General features: G+C 46.4%; 1 protein-coding gene across 5 annotated transcripts in view; it reads right to left on the minus strand.

Moving 5' to 3' along the window:
- GUCY1A1 (guanylate cyclase 1 soluble subunit alpha 1) overlaps positions 1 to 5,915 on the minus strand; it is a 54,927-nt gene extending 49,012 nt beyond the window's left edge. For 2 of the 5 annotated variants that reach the window (XM_032466275.1, XM_032466247.1), the window contains exon 1: positions 5,116 to 5,785. The gene's annotated coding sequence lies outside the window, so the exon portion shown is untranslated. Of the gene's footprint in view, positions 1 to 4,686; positions 4,819 to 5,115; positions 5,786 to 5,894 lie in introns of those variants that run through there. The other 3 variants (XM_032466265.1, XM_032466254.1, XM_032466286.1) reach the window with 3 other exon arrangements.
- Positions 5,916 to 13,434: the final 7,519 nt, after the last annotated feature.

Raw genomic sequence — 13,434 nt, forward strand, 5'->3', positions numbered from 1 at the left:
GCAAGGTCACCAGGAACCGACCCCTCCAATCTAACCTACTGTTACTTCCTTCTGTTTTTGCAGGGTTCCTGATAGCCATTCTGCAGAAAGCGGAAATGCATTTCAGCAAGGAATGTGACCAAGCCTGTCACAGTATCCTCCCGGGCCACACGGAGGAATGTAAACTCTGAGGAAAGAGAGCTACCTGGCTAGGAACAGCCCTGGAAAGAGGACTAACTCATGGGCTCGGGCAGAGCAAGGGCAAGGCGTCTAGGGTGACGCTAGACGTCCCTCTGGTTCACAATTCTGCACCGCGATCTGGATGAAGATAGTGACTGTATCCTGATCCAATCCGCTAATGCCCCTCGATGGGGAAAAATGCCTAATCCGTATCAGGAAATCAGAATCCCAAAATACCCTGACCTTCTGGAACAGCAGGCGAGCTAAAGGTAAAAATTAAACTTAATGGCAGTAAGTATTTTTTAAAAGTCCCGAATCTAGTGATCCAGTGCACAAATAGAGGAGTGTATTTGCAGAAGAGTATGCAAAAAGGTGCGTGTTCAATGGATGCGAAAAGCAGTGGGGGGACAGGTTAGATTTCAGGATGACTCACCACCTCACACCCAGAGGAGCTCACGCGGCCTGTCCAGTGACCTGCGCCCACCCATCTTTGCTCAGCCCTGAGGACCACACTTTCAGAAACCCGGGAGGGCATCCACGGGAGAAATGCCCTGCTGAGAGAGTTTCAAACTATGTCAACAAAGGATGGGTTAAAAGGACTGGAATATGACCACAAAGACCATAGGCATACTGCTGTCCTATAATAAAAAGCCTTCTGTATACATCCCTTAAGAGGTAAAAATTGGGATATGAATATTCTAGAAACAAATAGCATAGTTCAATATGAGAAAAGATTCTTATGCTCAGATCAGGTCAAATCAACAAATGTCTCCTACATTCAAGCTGAATCTTGATAAATAACTTGCCTAAACTGACCTCAATATTCTCCTTGAATCGGACATAAGGTCATCTGCTAGGAATGAAAAGGAGAAAGATAATGTGGACTGGAAAATCCGGAAAAATCTGGAACGTGGACTGCGGAGAATTTGAGAGAGATTATCCAAGAGGAAATAAGTAGCCTCGGAGCCCTGTTCACGTCCCTGGAGCTGAAGCAGAGTGCATCAGGTTCTGGGAAGAGATGGAGGGCTTGGAGCAGAGCCGGCGCCGCCCTGCAGAGTAAGCGTGGCGAGCAAGAGAGGGAGACAGAGAAAGTCCGGGCCCAGGAGCAACAGCAGGAGAGGCGGGGTGCGGTGGCACCCAGGGAGGGGCTTACCGGCAGGACAGGAGGTTGGGGTCAGAAAGGGAACATGCAAGTCTCAGCTTTTCAGAAGGCCAGCTGAGTGAATGGCAGTGGATTCCCCGAGGGGAGAAGGCAGGCTGAGGTCCTGGGGGAGCCCACGGGCTGATGCTGAATGAGGTCCCGAACAGTGACAGCTGATCAAAGTGCAGACAGAAAGTCCTCCACCCGGTCACACTCCCAGGGAAAGTGGACTATTCAGGAGGTGGACGGGGACGGGGAATGTGAGTGCAGGGTGTAGACCTAGAAAGACAAAGGGTCACAGGGTGATGCTGAAGGAAGCAACAGTTGGAAGCAGCTCTGAACAGGCTGCAAGCCTTATGGGAAAAGGCACAGAAGTGTCTGTGTGCGACAAAGGCTGCAGCTGTCCCCGGAGGCTCACGGCAGGCCCATCACTGGAGATGGTGTTCTTGAACAGAATAACCTGCAGCACCAAGACATCCAAACTTAAGTCAAGGAGGGAGGGCGGGGCTTGCTGGAAGAGCATGTGCTTAGCATGCATGAAGTCCTGGGTTCAATCCCCGGTACCTCCAGTAAGTAAATAAACAAACAAACTTAACTACTTCACCCATCAAAAAAAGGAAAAAAATTAATTTTTTTAATTTTAAAAATATAAGCCATTTTTTTAAAAAAAGGAAAACATTTTTTTTTAAAAAAACATGTCAATAATTCCAGAGACAGCACAGTGAGGCTCCCCAGAAGCCCACGAGGCCCCAGGCCCCAGCAGCCGAGGCTGCCCTCCCCACCAGGGACAGCTGAGTGTGGTGGCAGCACAGACACCGGAGCATGTGTTTCTAACTGCAGTGAAAGGGGACACGCAGTTACGTCACACCTGCAAAAAGTTCAGGACTAGGAAGCTCTCCTTGGTTCCAAAGGCCTGAGTCCCTTCCCAGGGTGCTCCCTCCCAAAGGCCGGGTGTTCTGTGTCTTCTTGCCGATTCCTCCTGGGGTGAGGAGGGGGCGGGATGTGCCACTTAACCTGAGTTGCGCTGATTTTTCTGAGGGAGGGTTCATTTTAATGCAGAGATTGCGGATGGCCAGCAAGCATTCCAGGTAGGCAAGTCCGAGCAGCAGAGAATCACACTGTCATGGTGGGGAGTCAGGCCCCAGGGCCCCCTCGGGGTGTGTAAGGTGGTCCCTCTCTCCCGCTGCTGTCCCGGCCTGAAGCTCCTCACTCCCGGTGAATGATTCCAATCAGACCCTGTAAGCCTCAAGGCTTATGTAAGGAGGATGAGCCTGCAGGCCTGCACTCAGGGGAGAGAAACATGAAATAGGTCAGACACGTCCAAACTGCTTGAGAAAAACAAAAGCAAATGGAATTCGGGATAGCCCCAAAATGACTCCAGTGCCAAAGAAGTCAACTAATCTATGGGCAACAAATATATCATCTAAAGACCTAACAACTGCCAGAAGCTCCTCCTGTATCAAGATGGAGGTACCCAACCAAAACAGACACCTAACGAATGCTTAGCATATAGTTCTAGATGGCCTAGAAACTAAAAAACCATTGGAATTACTGATATTTTAGAAGGAAGCGTATCTGCTTCTACAAATATGCAGAGAAGGAATCAAGAGCAATGTTCAAGGTTAAATCACCTGGGTAAATATTTCTAATTAAGTGGGATAAAAAAATCAATGACATAAAAGTTATACATCCTAGCAAATAAGAGAAAACTGAGCAACTTCCTGGCAAATCTGACATTTATAATGAAAATAACAATTCGAGTTATCACTTCCTTAGTTTTTATTAGTACGATGATAATTTTAAAAGTTTTTTTTCCAAATAATGCCTTACAGCGTTATCACTTAATAAGCCATAGTTATAAGAAATATGAGGACCAAATCTTGTGAAGCTACAGTACCCCCTGCATTCTCATAAATGTCAGAAACCTATCTTGGACATGTTATTTTATACCTGGATATCTAGAAAGAGGGCCTTTGAGGGGCCATTTATATTCATACACTGTGAAATATCACACAAAGCATAAGTACTTTCTGTTTGTGTTGGGTTTCAAAGAGAGAAAGGTAAAATCCTTATTTTGTATGCCATAGATCTTACGGCGCAAGAAGAGAAAGAAGGTACCCATCTATTCATTACAGATTTCTATTAAATAAACTTCAGCATCTTGAGTTTCCTGACATACATTTAAAAACATACAAGTGGGTCTGTTTTATGTGAGATGTTTAATTACTGTAACAGTATTTAATCATTTTAGAATTTTTTCTAGTATTTATGTAAAAAGCTTACTTGTTTTGACTTGGAAAAGGATATATTTTAACTCTGCAGTTCTTATTTTTCTGTTGGGTCAAAAATATTGGATATCTGAGGACCCTGGGCTATCTCCTTAAAAATGCAGTGACTCAAATGTTTAGACACAATTTCAGGGACCCCCTGAAGCAATCCACAGACAGCTGTTCAATCTGAACAGAGAGTACAGACTACTGCCATTGAAAAGCATAAAATTTACTTGCCTTTTTGACAAATTAATGTTTGCTTTGAAATTTTAGACATTCATATTTTGTTACATTGCTGCTATTGATTTTTACCACTCTTCATAATATACCTTCATAAAGTACCTGAAATGACTTCTGCAGAAAAAAAAATAGCATAGCCATTTTAAGAAAAGCAACAGATTATTTCTACACTAGGAACCAAGATGTGAAAATCTATACCATTACTGAACGCTCCAGCGTCTACCTACGCCTAACCAGAGGGTTAAAGATATTCTTGTCAAGACCAGCTCCAGTAAGTAGGCAAACCTTCAGTGAAATCACCTTAGGACTGACCTTGAAAAATCACTACCAATATGTTTTAAGTGAAGGTCTAATTTAAAACTATATATATGACCTGTGCTATTTAAAATTCAGAGGGATTTGCAGTCTGTTGGAAACCAAGATGCCTCAGCCACAATTGACGCCTTCCACCTTCTGGTTTACTTCAGAAGATATAAACTGTTTATCAAGTGCAAAATGAAGGAACCACCGTGTGAAACAAGCGAGCAAAAGAAAGACTCCTGAAATCGCACGACCGCATGGCAACGCAGCCCCCACACAGAGGCCACCGCGAGGCTGCCGAGCCCTCGCAGGGCGGCTCCGGGCACCGACCTGGCCCGCAGAGACCGCGGCGACCCCCGGCTCACCGATCCTCAAAGTGCTGCAGTCCTCGGGGGACGGAAGTCAGACCGCCAATCGGTAATTAACGCGCGCGCACACCCGCCTGCACACCCGCACACGCGTGCACACTCACTCTCACGCCTCGGGCAAACCCCGGGCGGCGCCCCCGGAAGGCTGCCCGCGCTGAGCGACCCTGTGATCGCAGCCCTCTGCTCCCGAGGAGGGAGAATCGCTCACCCAAGCAGCCGCCGGCGGCACGAAGTTGCGGAGGAGCCGGAGCGGCCTCAGTCCCCGCGGGCTCTGAGGTCCAGGCGACCCCGGCGCCCCGACTTCCCGAGGAGGCGATGCTGCCCGGCGCCCCGGCCGTGGGAGAGCAGCGCGCGGCGCCCCCCGCGTCCTCACGCTCGCGCCCCGCGAGCGCAGACGCCAGCGCGGCCAGCCCTCCGCCCTCGGCCGCCGCGGGGCCCCCGGGCCGTGAGCTGCCCCGGGCGCCGTCTGCTTTGCTCCCTCGCTCCTCCCCGGCGTGGGAATCGGGCCCGGCCCCCAGGGCTGGGCAGCTGGGAGCGCAAGAAGGCTTCCGGTGCGGGGAGGGAGGAGGACCGGCCCAGGACTGGGGGCGCTCACCCGGGAGACACGACCCGGGGCGGGGACACGGCGACCACTTACTCGGTGGCTTCCCGGACCTCGGGGCTTCGTTCCCGGATCGCCGGCAGCTCCGGGGGCGCGCCTCGCACAGCCGCACCGAGAGCGCACAAAGAGTGGGCTTCGGGGGCGGGAGAGGAGACCCTGCCGTGGCACCTGCGGGTCCCTGCGCAGGTGCACCCACCGCCCGCGAGGCCGCGGCGCTTAAGTCCGGTCTCCTGGCTCAACAGGCGGGGCGGGGCGCACAGCAAACCGGATTCCCCGCTCTGCGCCCCAGCGCTCAATCAGCTCTGCCCGGGCTCTGCCTGTGCCTCCGGATCTCTCTCTCTCTCATGGCCCGGAGGATCCCTTGCAGCGCCTCTCCCAGATGCCTTCGACTTCTCCTCGGAACCCCTCCCCTCCCGTGCAACAAAGACTGAAAAAGAAAGTAGCTGCTGAAGCGCACCGTGGGGAGGTCACTGGGGGCAGCTCGCAGCGCGCCTTCCCCAGCAGGTGTCGGTCTCCCGGGGCGGCTCCCCGCTTTCTGGCGCAGCCAGAGTGGAAACCTGCGCGTGGAAAAGCAGCTCGGCGCCGAGTCCCCGCCACTACGACCGGACCAGGGCAGGGTACCCAGTCCTCCAAACGCCCGCCCGACCGCCGTGACTGGGTGCAGTCAGAGGGGAGACGGGGACAAAGGAAGAGAAAGCGGAAAAAAAAAAAAAAAGGGAGGGAACTCAACGAAAATTTGACCCACTTAAAAAAAAAAAAGTTTTCCAGTATACACTGGTCCGGAAAAGCTAGTTTTCCGTGGTTAAAAACTTCACCTGGGAGAAACGGGAAACTGATGTCTGCATGGATGGTTTTCTTCTCCTGGTTTCCAATCTACTCCTTTGCAAATGCAGTTGTGTGGTTGCAGGGCAGTTACATCTTTCCAGTAAGATCCTGATTCTGTCACTTGGTTCAGTGCATTTAGTTCTGTGGTTGGGTGTGCGGGGGTGTGTGTGTGTGTGTGTGTGTAGAAACAGAGAAGTAAGTTCTGATATGTTTGGAAGCACCTTCCTGACTTAAAAGAAAAAAACACATGCGTTACTCTCTTTCATTGTGAATTCATAACTAATCATGAGTGTTATGTGCTCTCTCTTCAAGCCCAGGGACTTTGAGACAAAATGTTCATGGTTATCTCCAATTCTTGTATTTCTCCCTAAACCTTCCACATAATCCCATCCTATTTTAGAATCATCACATCTGCACATTTTTCTCCCAGCCTTGACAACTAATGCTCTGCACATGTCAGAAGAAGCAGAAAAAAAAGACATTTAAGTTTAAAAAAAAAAAGGTGTTTAACTAAACATTGCCTTAGTATTAGGCAAAAGCGCAGAGCTACGAATTTGCATTTTTGGTTCTGCCCTCTCAGGAACCTTCTCTTTCTCTACTCCCAGCACTTGATAATCTGTTAGATCAAAAGGTCGTTTGTCCTCAGAGTACTTAGAATTTAAGGCCTCAAAAAAAAAAAAAAAAAAAAGGAAGAAAGAAAAGAAAAAGAAACTGCCAGTAATGCATAATTGGAAGAGAATCTTACACTATAAAAAAAAATATAGTGGTATGAAATTGCAGAGAAAGAAGAGGTATCCTCAGACACAGGAGAAATACTTCATAAGGGAACAGCATGAGAGTTAGGCCTTAAAAGGTAGTTCAGATTTTAGAAAAGATAAAATAAGGAAGTTTTTATCTTTTCTTTTGTGTTGTGCTTTTCAGGCAGAGGCAAACTTGTGAGCAAAGGCCTGGAGGTGGTGTCCTTTGCAAAGGGCACCAATAAAAGTCCAGGAAGCTGAGCTAGGAAGGTAATTTGGGTGGCCTCACTTGGCCTGTCCTCCAGCTGCCACACATCGTAGGTTTGTATCAAACCCGGTTTTTTGGCTTTGGCATTACTCTGGTCAATATCGCTCTTGGCTTCGATGGCGACCTGTTTAACTGGTTCATCTCTGCCTTCACCATCCTCAAATTCTGAGGCACGCCAAACTCCTCGATAAGGACCACTTTTTTTTAATTGAAGTATAGTCAGTTTACAATGTCATGTCAATTTCTGGTGTACGGCACAAGGCTTCAGTCATACATGAACATACATATATTCATTTTCATATTCAATAAGGACGGCTTTTAACCTCAGTAATTTCTTCCAGGGCTTGCTCAGCTTTACCAAGGGTAAGCCCTCAGCTGCAGTCTTGTACAGGCAGTCCTCAGAGATACTGCGGGTTCGGTTCCAGACCACCAAGATAAAGCAAGTATCACAATAAATCGAGTCACATGAATTTTTTGTTCCCAGCTCGTGTAAAACTTATGTTTACACCATGCTGCAGCCTAAGTGTGCAGTAGCATTTGTCTTAAAAAAAAAAAAATGTATCTACTTTGGCTGAAAACTACGTTGTTGCTAAAAAGTCCTAAGCATCATGTGAGCCTTTGGCGAGTCTCAGTAGTAACATCAAAGATCACTGATCCCAGATCACCGTAACTAATTTAATAATAATGAAAATGTTTGAAATATTTCACGAATTAGCAAAATGTGACACAGACATGAAGTGAGAAAATGCCGTTGGAAAAACGGTGCCGATAGACTTGCTTGACGCAGGGGTTGTCACAAACGTTCAATTTGTAAAAAATACAGGAAGAGGAAGTACAGTGAAAAGAGGTCTGCCTGTATGCTTCTCCCATTCTTTGTGGGGTGTGTGGGAAAAGCAGCCAGTCTAGGATGCTGGGGCCACCAGAAGGTGATTGTGAAAAACTTCTCTTACCTGGATGATTGATATGCCCTGGAAAGGTAGTGAGAGTTCCTTGTGGGGAGGGTGGAGCTCAGTGGTAGATTGCATGCTTAGCAAGCACAAGGTCCTGGGTTCAATCCCCAGTACCTCCATTAAATAAATAAGTAAATAAACCTAATCCCCACCACCACCTCCCAAAAAAAAAAAAAAAAAAACAAACGTTAAAAAAAATGGCCACAGGAAAAGAATTAAAAAAAAAAAGTTCCTTGATGTTAGGGAAATCATTTTTCCAGCCTTAGTGTCTAGCCATGGGTATGTCCCACAGAAGGGATTCAGTAAAATGATCATTAAGTGGATACATGAGCACCTGAATATCTCATTATCTTTGAGGTCTGTTCTGTCTTATAGATGGTGTGGTTAAACCTACCTGCCTCCACTTTATTGAGAATAGGGAAGTTGTCAGGGCAACTTAATGAAAATGTCAACAAGGGCAAGTATTCAGTTTAAAGCAGTCTCTGTGTCTCTGTCTCTGAGGTAGAAAGGTTCGAGTTTTTCTCAGGATTCTTTGTTTTTCCTTTTGCATGATGGACAACAGCACAAAAGCATTCAAATGTGCATTCTTTTCACACTTGCAAATGACAGTGGTAATCATAGATGCCATCCACCACCTTGCTGCTCAGAGTGCGGTCTCTGTATCGGCAGCAAGGCCAAGACCTGTGATCCTGTCAGAAATGCCTCCTCCAAACCTCCTGAACCAGAATTTTCGTTTAGCAAAATCCTCAGTTAACTCACATGCATATGGAAGTTTTCCAAGCACAGATCTGCAGTCAGCTCATTAAGGATGCTGGACCTGGAAATGGGCTTCAGGAATCTGTTCATTCCTGGGGAGCTGGAGAACCAGCTGGGATATTAGCACCATATCAGTTCAAATAAAGTAATGGGACTAATGGATTCATCTTTATTGGCCTCTTGGTCAAGTTCATAGACTAAAACCACAAGTTCCCAAACCAAGGGGAATTCAGAGGGAAGAGGGGAGGGGAGCAGTTAGGCAGGAAGGGAGAAACGTGAGGAACGTTGCACAATACTGCATCCATACTTTTTTTCTGTGTCCAAAGCAGAACTTTAGTATTTTAGCAAGCAAACCGCTGCCTGTCCTGTCTATCAAATCAAAGTAACTTGTCAAACACAAGAAACATAAGAGTAAACTTCTGTATCTTTTTTTTCTTTTTATTATTGTTTCCCCTCCTTAAGATCATTGGTTTTCCATTTGTCTTAAACACACGCAGTTAAGATACATTTTACACTGGCAACTTGCGATTGCTGAGACCATGTTAGCATCCAGATGTCCCATTTCAGTTGAGGAAAAGAGAACGTTGAGGTCGGAGTCCCTAAATTCCTGGTCCCAGCATTCATGAAGCACCTTGGACTTTAAGAGAGGCTAACAGTGACAGAAATGTTTGTCATTATGTCTTCTCAGAACAGATGGTGTTTGTCAGCATTAAATAGAGTGGTTGACAGAATGATGCACCAGACCCCTGACTTCAACCCCAGGAGAAGATGTCCTTATCCAGAGACCTGTGACCAGGTTATGTTACCTGGCACGTGGCAAGGGGTCGTTCAGTCTGCACACAGAAGCAAGGTTGTAACCAACTGACCTTGAGATAACCATGATCCCTGGTTACCTGTGTGGCCCAGTGTAATCACAAGGGTCCTGATAAGTGGAAGATGCAGGTAAGAGAGTCAAGGTCAGAGTCAGAGACAGTCAGACTGATGCAGTGTGAGAAAGACTGACGAACTGTGGTTACCCAAGAGGAAAGGATGGGGAGGGATAAACTAGGAGTTTGGGATTAGCAGATACACATGACTCTATAAAAGTGATAAACAACAAGGACCTACTGTCTATTACAGAGAACTATATTCAATATCTTGTAGTAAACTATAATGGAAAAGAATCTGAGGAAATATATGTACGTGTATAACTGAATCACTTTGCTGTACTCCAGAAACTAACATTGTAAGTCAACTACACTTCAATGAAAAATGCAATTTAAAAAGCACATAAAAAAAAAAGAAAGACTGGGCGAGCAGTCACTGGTTTTGCAGACGGGAAGGCGTCAGTAGCCAAGGGATGTGTGCAGCCGCTGGACCTGGACAAGGCTGGAAAACCCATCCCCCGGATCCTCTGGGAGAGAAGCAGCCTCATGGACACTTGGGTTCCAGGCCAGTGAGGCTCATTCAAACCTCCAACGCTTAGAATGGAAGGTGGTTCACCTGCATTGCTTTAAGGAGCAGCTTTGTGGTTATTTATTGTGGCAGCAATGGAAAGGATTCCGACTTCAGTCCTGGGAAGCAGGGTGCTGTTGGAACAGAGACCCCAAACTGGAGTGGGGCACTGGCAAAGGCAGGAAGAATTTCGCGGGGCCTGATTTTTCAAAAAGCCTTGGTTGCATGTACTATTAGTGAAAACATAGCTGTTAGATCTGCTAGTGAGGACCCGGACCCGCAGCAGGAAAAACCTTGTCAATCAAAAACAAATGCACTACTTGAAAGTTGATAATTATGTTTCATTTGCTGGACTTCCTGAGAACATCAAGCCTGGGAGGTGGCCTCCCAGATCGCTCAGCTCCGAAGAGGGAAGGGAGGAGCCAGCATTTATAGGAGTTTTTGCAGCAAAGACCAGGTAGTGGGAATATCTGTAATTAAAGATTACTGTTAATGAAAGAAAGCCAGATGTCTCAAGTTAATGAATTTAGCGCTTTTCTATGTGTGGGAAGATGCTAGGGTCTGGGTTCATTGAAATCATTCCTTGGATGTGCACCATAGCTGTCTAGGGTCAGTGTCCTGTGCTTTCCCATCCTGAGTCCCCTCAGGGGGCACTGTTGGGGGTGGCAGCAGAGGCCGGGCTGCCTGCTTGTCTGCATCCTGAGCCCCCTCAGCTCACCATCAGGGGTGGCGGCAGCGGCTGATGACTTGATGGCCACAGCATCCTTTGTTTACTGATACGGCTGCAATGTTTCATTCACAGCCTCCATCATCTTAGAGACTCCTGACATGTGGCCTGTGCTCTGCCAGCGAAGTGTGGATGGGAAACTCCTGCCGGTGGAGGCACAGATGGAAATGAGGCGGCTGTTAAGGGAAAACCGGGGAAGGGCAGGAACTGAACAGAACCGTAGTCTGCGGGTATCTGGAAATGGTGAATTGGGACATTTAGCCAAGGCAATTTCTAAGCAAAGTGTCGCAGGCACGGGCTGGTTTCTTTTTGATGCTTATTGTAAAATGTGAGGGGAAAGGGGTGGGTTGAAGGAGGAACTGCGAAGCACGGAGGAACCAGGACTGGTGACATGGGGGATCTTCAGCTTCTCCGGATGCTTGAGTGAGTGTGCCCTGCCGAACTTTTCTGGGTAAAAGTGATGTTCTTGGACTTTGGCCATCCTGAGAGGTTTTGTTAATGCTCATATTTGAAAAATCTGCTGAGTGTATTTATACAGTAGACCCCTGTGAATGAAAACATTGCAGCCGTATCAGTAAACAAAGGATGCTGTGACCATCAAGTCATCAGACGCTACCGCCACCCCTGACGGTGAACGGAGGGGGCTCAGGATGCAGACAAGCAGGCAGCGTGGCCTCTGCTGCACCCCCAACAGTGCCCCCTGAGGGGACTCAGGATGGGAAAGCACAGGACACTGGCCCAAGACAGCCAGCACATCAAAGGAATGATTTCAATGGACCCAGACCTTTGCACCTTCCCACATATAGAAAAGCGCTAAATTCCTTAACTTGAGATGTCTGGTTTTCTTTCATTAACAGTAATCTTTTGATGTTCTGACTACCTGGTCTTTGCTGCAAAATCTCCTGTAAATCCTGGCCCCTATCCAGCCTCAGTGGAACAGTCTCTTAGAGCATCTGAGAGGCTGCCTTCCAGGCTTAAGTCCTCAGAAAGTCCGCCAAGTAAAACATAACTCTCAACTTTTAGGCTGTGCATTTTATTTCAGGTGACACCCCCATATTTTAATCTTATGTCCTAAAGTAATAATTATATTCACTCTTTCTGCCCTGATAACAACACTGGTACTTATAAATTGTGTTTCAGAAAAAAAGGTCAAAATAATATCTATATATCTCAATGTATTTAATACTGCTTTTAAAATGCTCCCCCACAGAAATAGCTTACAATTGCATTGAGTTCAGGAAACTGAAAGAAAAACATAAGGTAGAAACAGTGATGTGAAAAGTTCCTAAGATGAAGGGGTTAATGGATACTGCAAAATAAACGTCTGACACACTTGTTCTAAGGTATTTATTGAATGTAACTATGTTTACTCCATCTAGTAAAAGATTATTTCACATGAATAAAAGTTGACAAGTCTAAAAAGAACAGTTCAGCCATACAAAGCTATGTTGCCTGTAAGGAAAAGGATCCACAGCTGAGATTAAGCTCTCTTTCTAACTTAGTTAAAACACACAGTTCTTGATGCTGCTTTTTCTCCAGCTTAGCCTCCCCGCTCCCCACTCTTACTCCTTGGCTTTTCAAAATAATTGATCATAGAAAGAGAGAGTCTATTTTCTGAGTCCTTGACTTCACTCTTTTTTTAAATAGGAAAACTAATGCTAGCTGCCAACAAAGACATTATTTGAGTTATTTATAACAGCCCCAAGTTGGAAACAACCCAAATGTCCACCAACAGATGAGCAAATTACGGTAGAACCATAGGACGGAATACTGCTCCGCATTGGAAAAGGGGAAATTACTGACACACAGCCACATAGGTGGAGCTAAGAACCACTACGCTGAGGAAAAAGAAAAACAAGACACACAAAAGATTACACAGTGCACGTCTTCATTTATATGAACCTCTAGAGAGGGCAAGACTGATCTGTAATGACAGAGGACAGATCAGTGGTTGCCTGGACCAGGGTGGGGAACTGCTGGGAAAGGGTACCAGGGACTTTCTGGCTGATGGAAATACTCTATCTCATGCTCGTGGTGGTGGTGACGAGGGTATATGCGTTTATCAAAACTCATAGAATTGTACACTTAAAATGGGTATATTTTACTGTATGTACATTTATCTCAATAAAGTTGTCTTTAAAACGAGAGCTGGAAACAACAAAGTTATTAAAAGAAGGACAAATGAAATCTCTTCTGGGGTTCCAAAATGTTAATTGTCAAAAAAGGATCATAGTATAGTTTGCACTGTGCGATGTAAACTGTGCGTCAGACGCTCTTCTCAGCGCCACATGCATTAGGTCATTTCTTTCTTCCAGTGACCCTTTCAGGTGAGCACTGAGATTATGTCTGTTTTACAAACAAGAAAAATGAGGTATAAGGAAATTAAGCAACTTTCCCCAAGTCACACAGCGAGCAAGCAGCAGAAGCAGGACTCAGACTCAGGTGGTCTGGCTCCGGACCCTGCGGTGTGAATCCCTCTGGTCTCCCTGCCAATAGCTTGTTAATTATGCAAAACAAAGAGCTCCACTCAGCCTGATTATATCCACATCTTTGGGCACTGCCAGGTCCCAGGAATTTACATTTTAACAAGCATCCGTAGCTCATTCTGGTGGTTGAAGATGGACTCAGAGACACTAAATATTTCACAGTAGTAAAGTT

This window comes from Camelus ferus, chromosome 2, assembly GCF_009834535.1.
Source record: "Camelus ferus isolate YT-003-E chromosome 2, BCGSAC_Cfer_1.0, whole genome shotgun sequence".
Lineage (NCBI taxonomy): Eukaryota > Metazoa > Chordata > Mammalia > Artiodactyla > Camelidae > Camelus > Camelus ferus.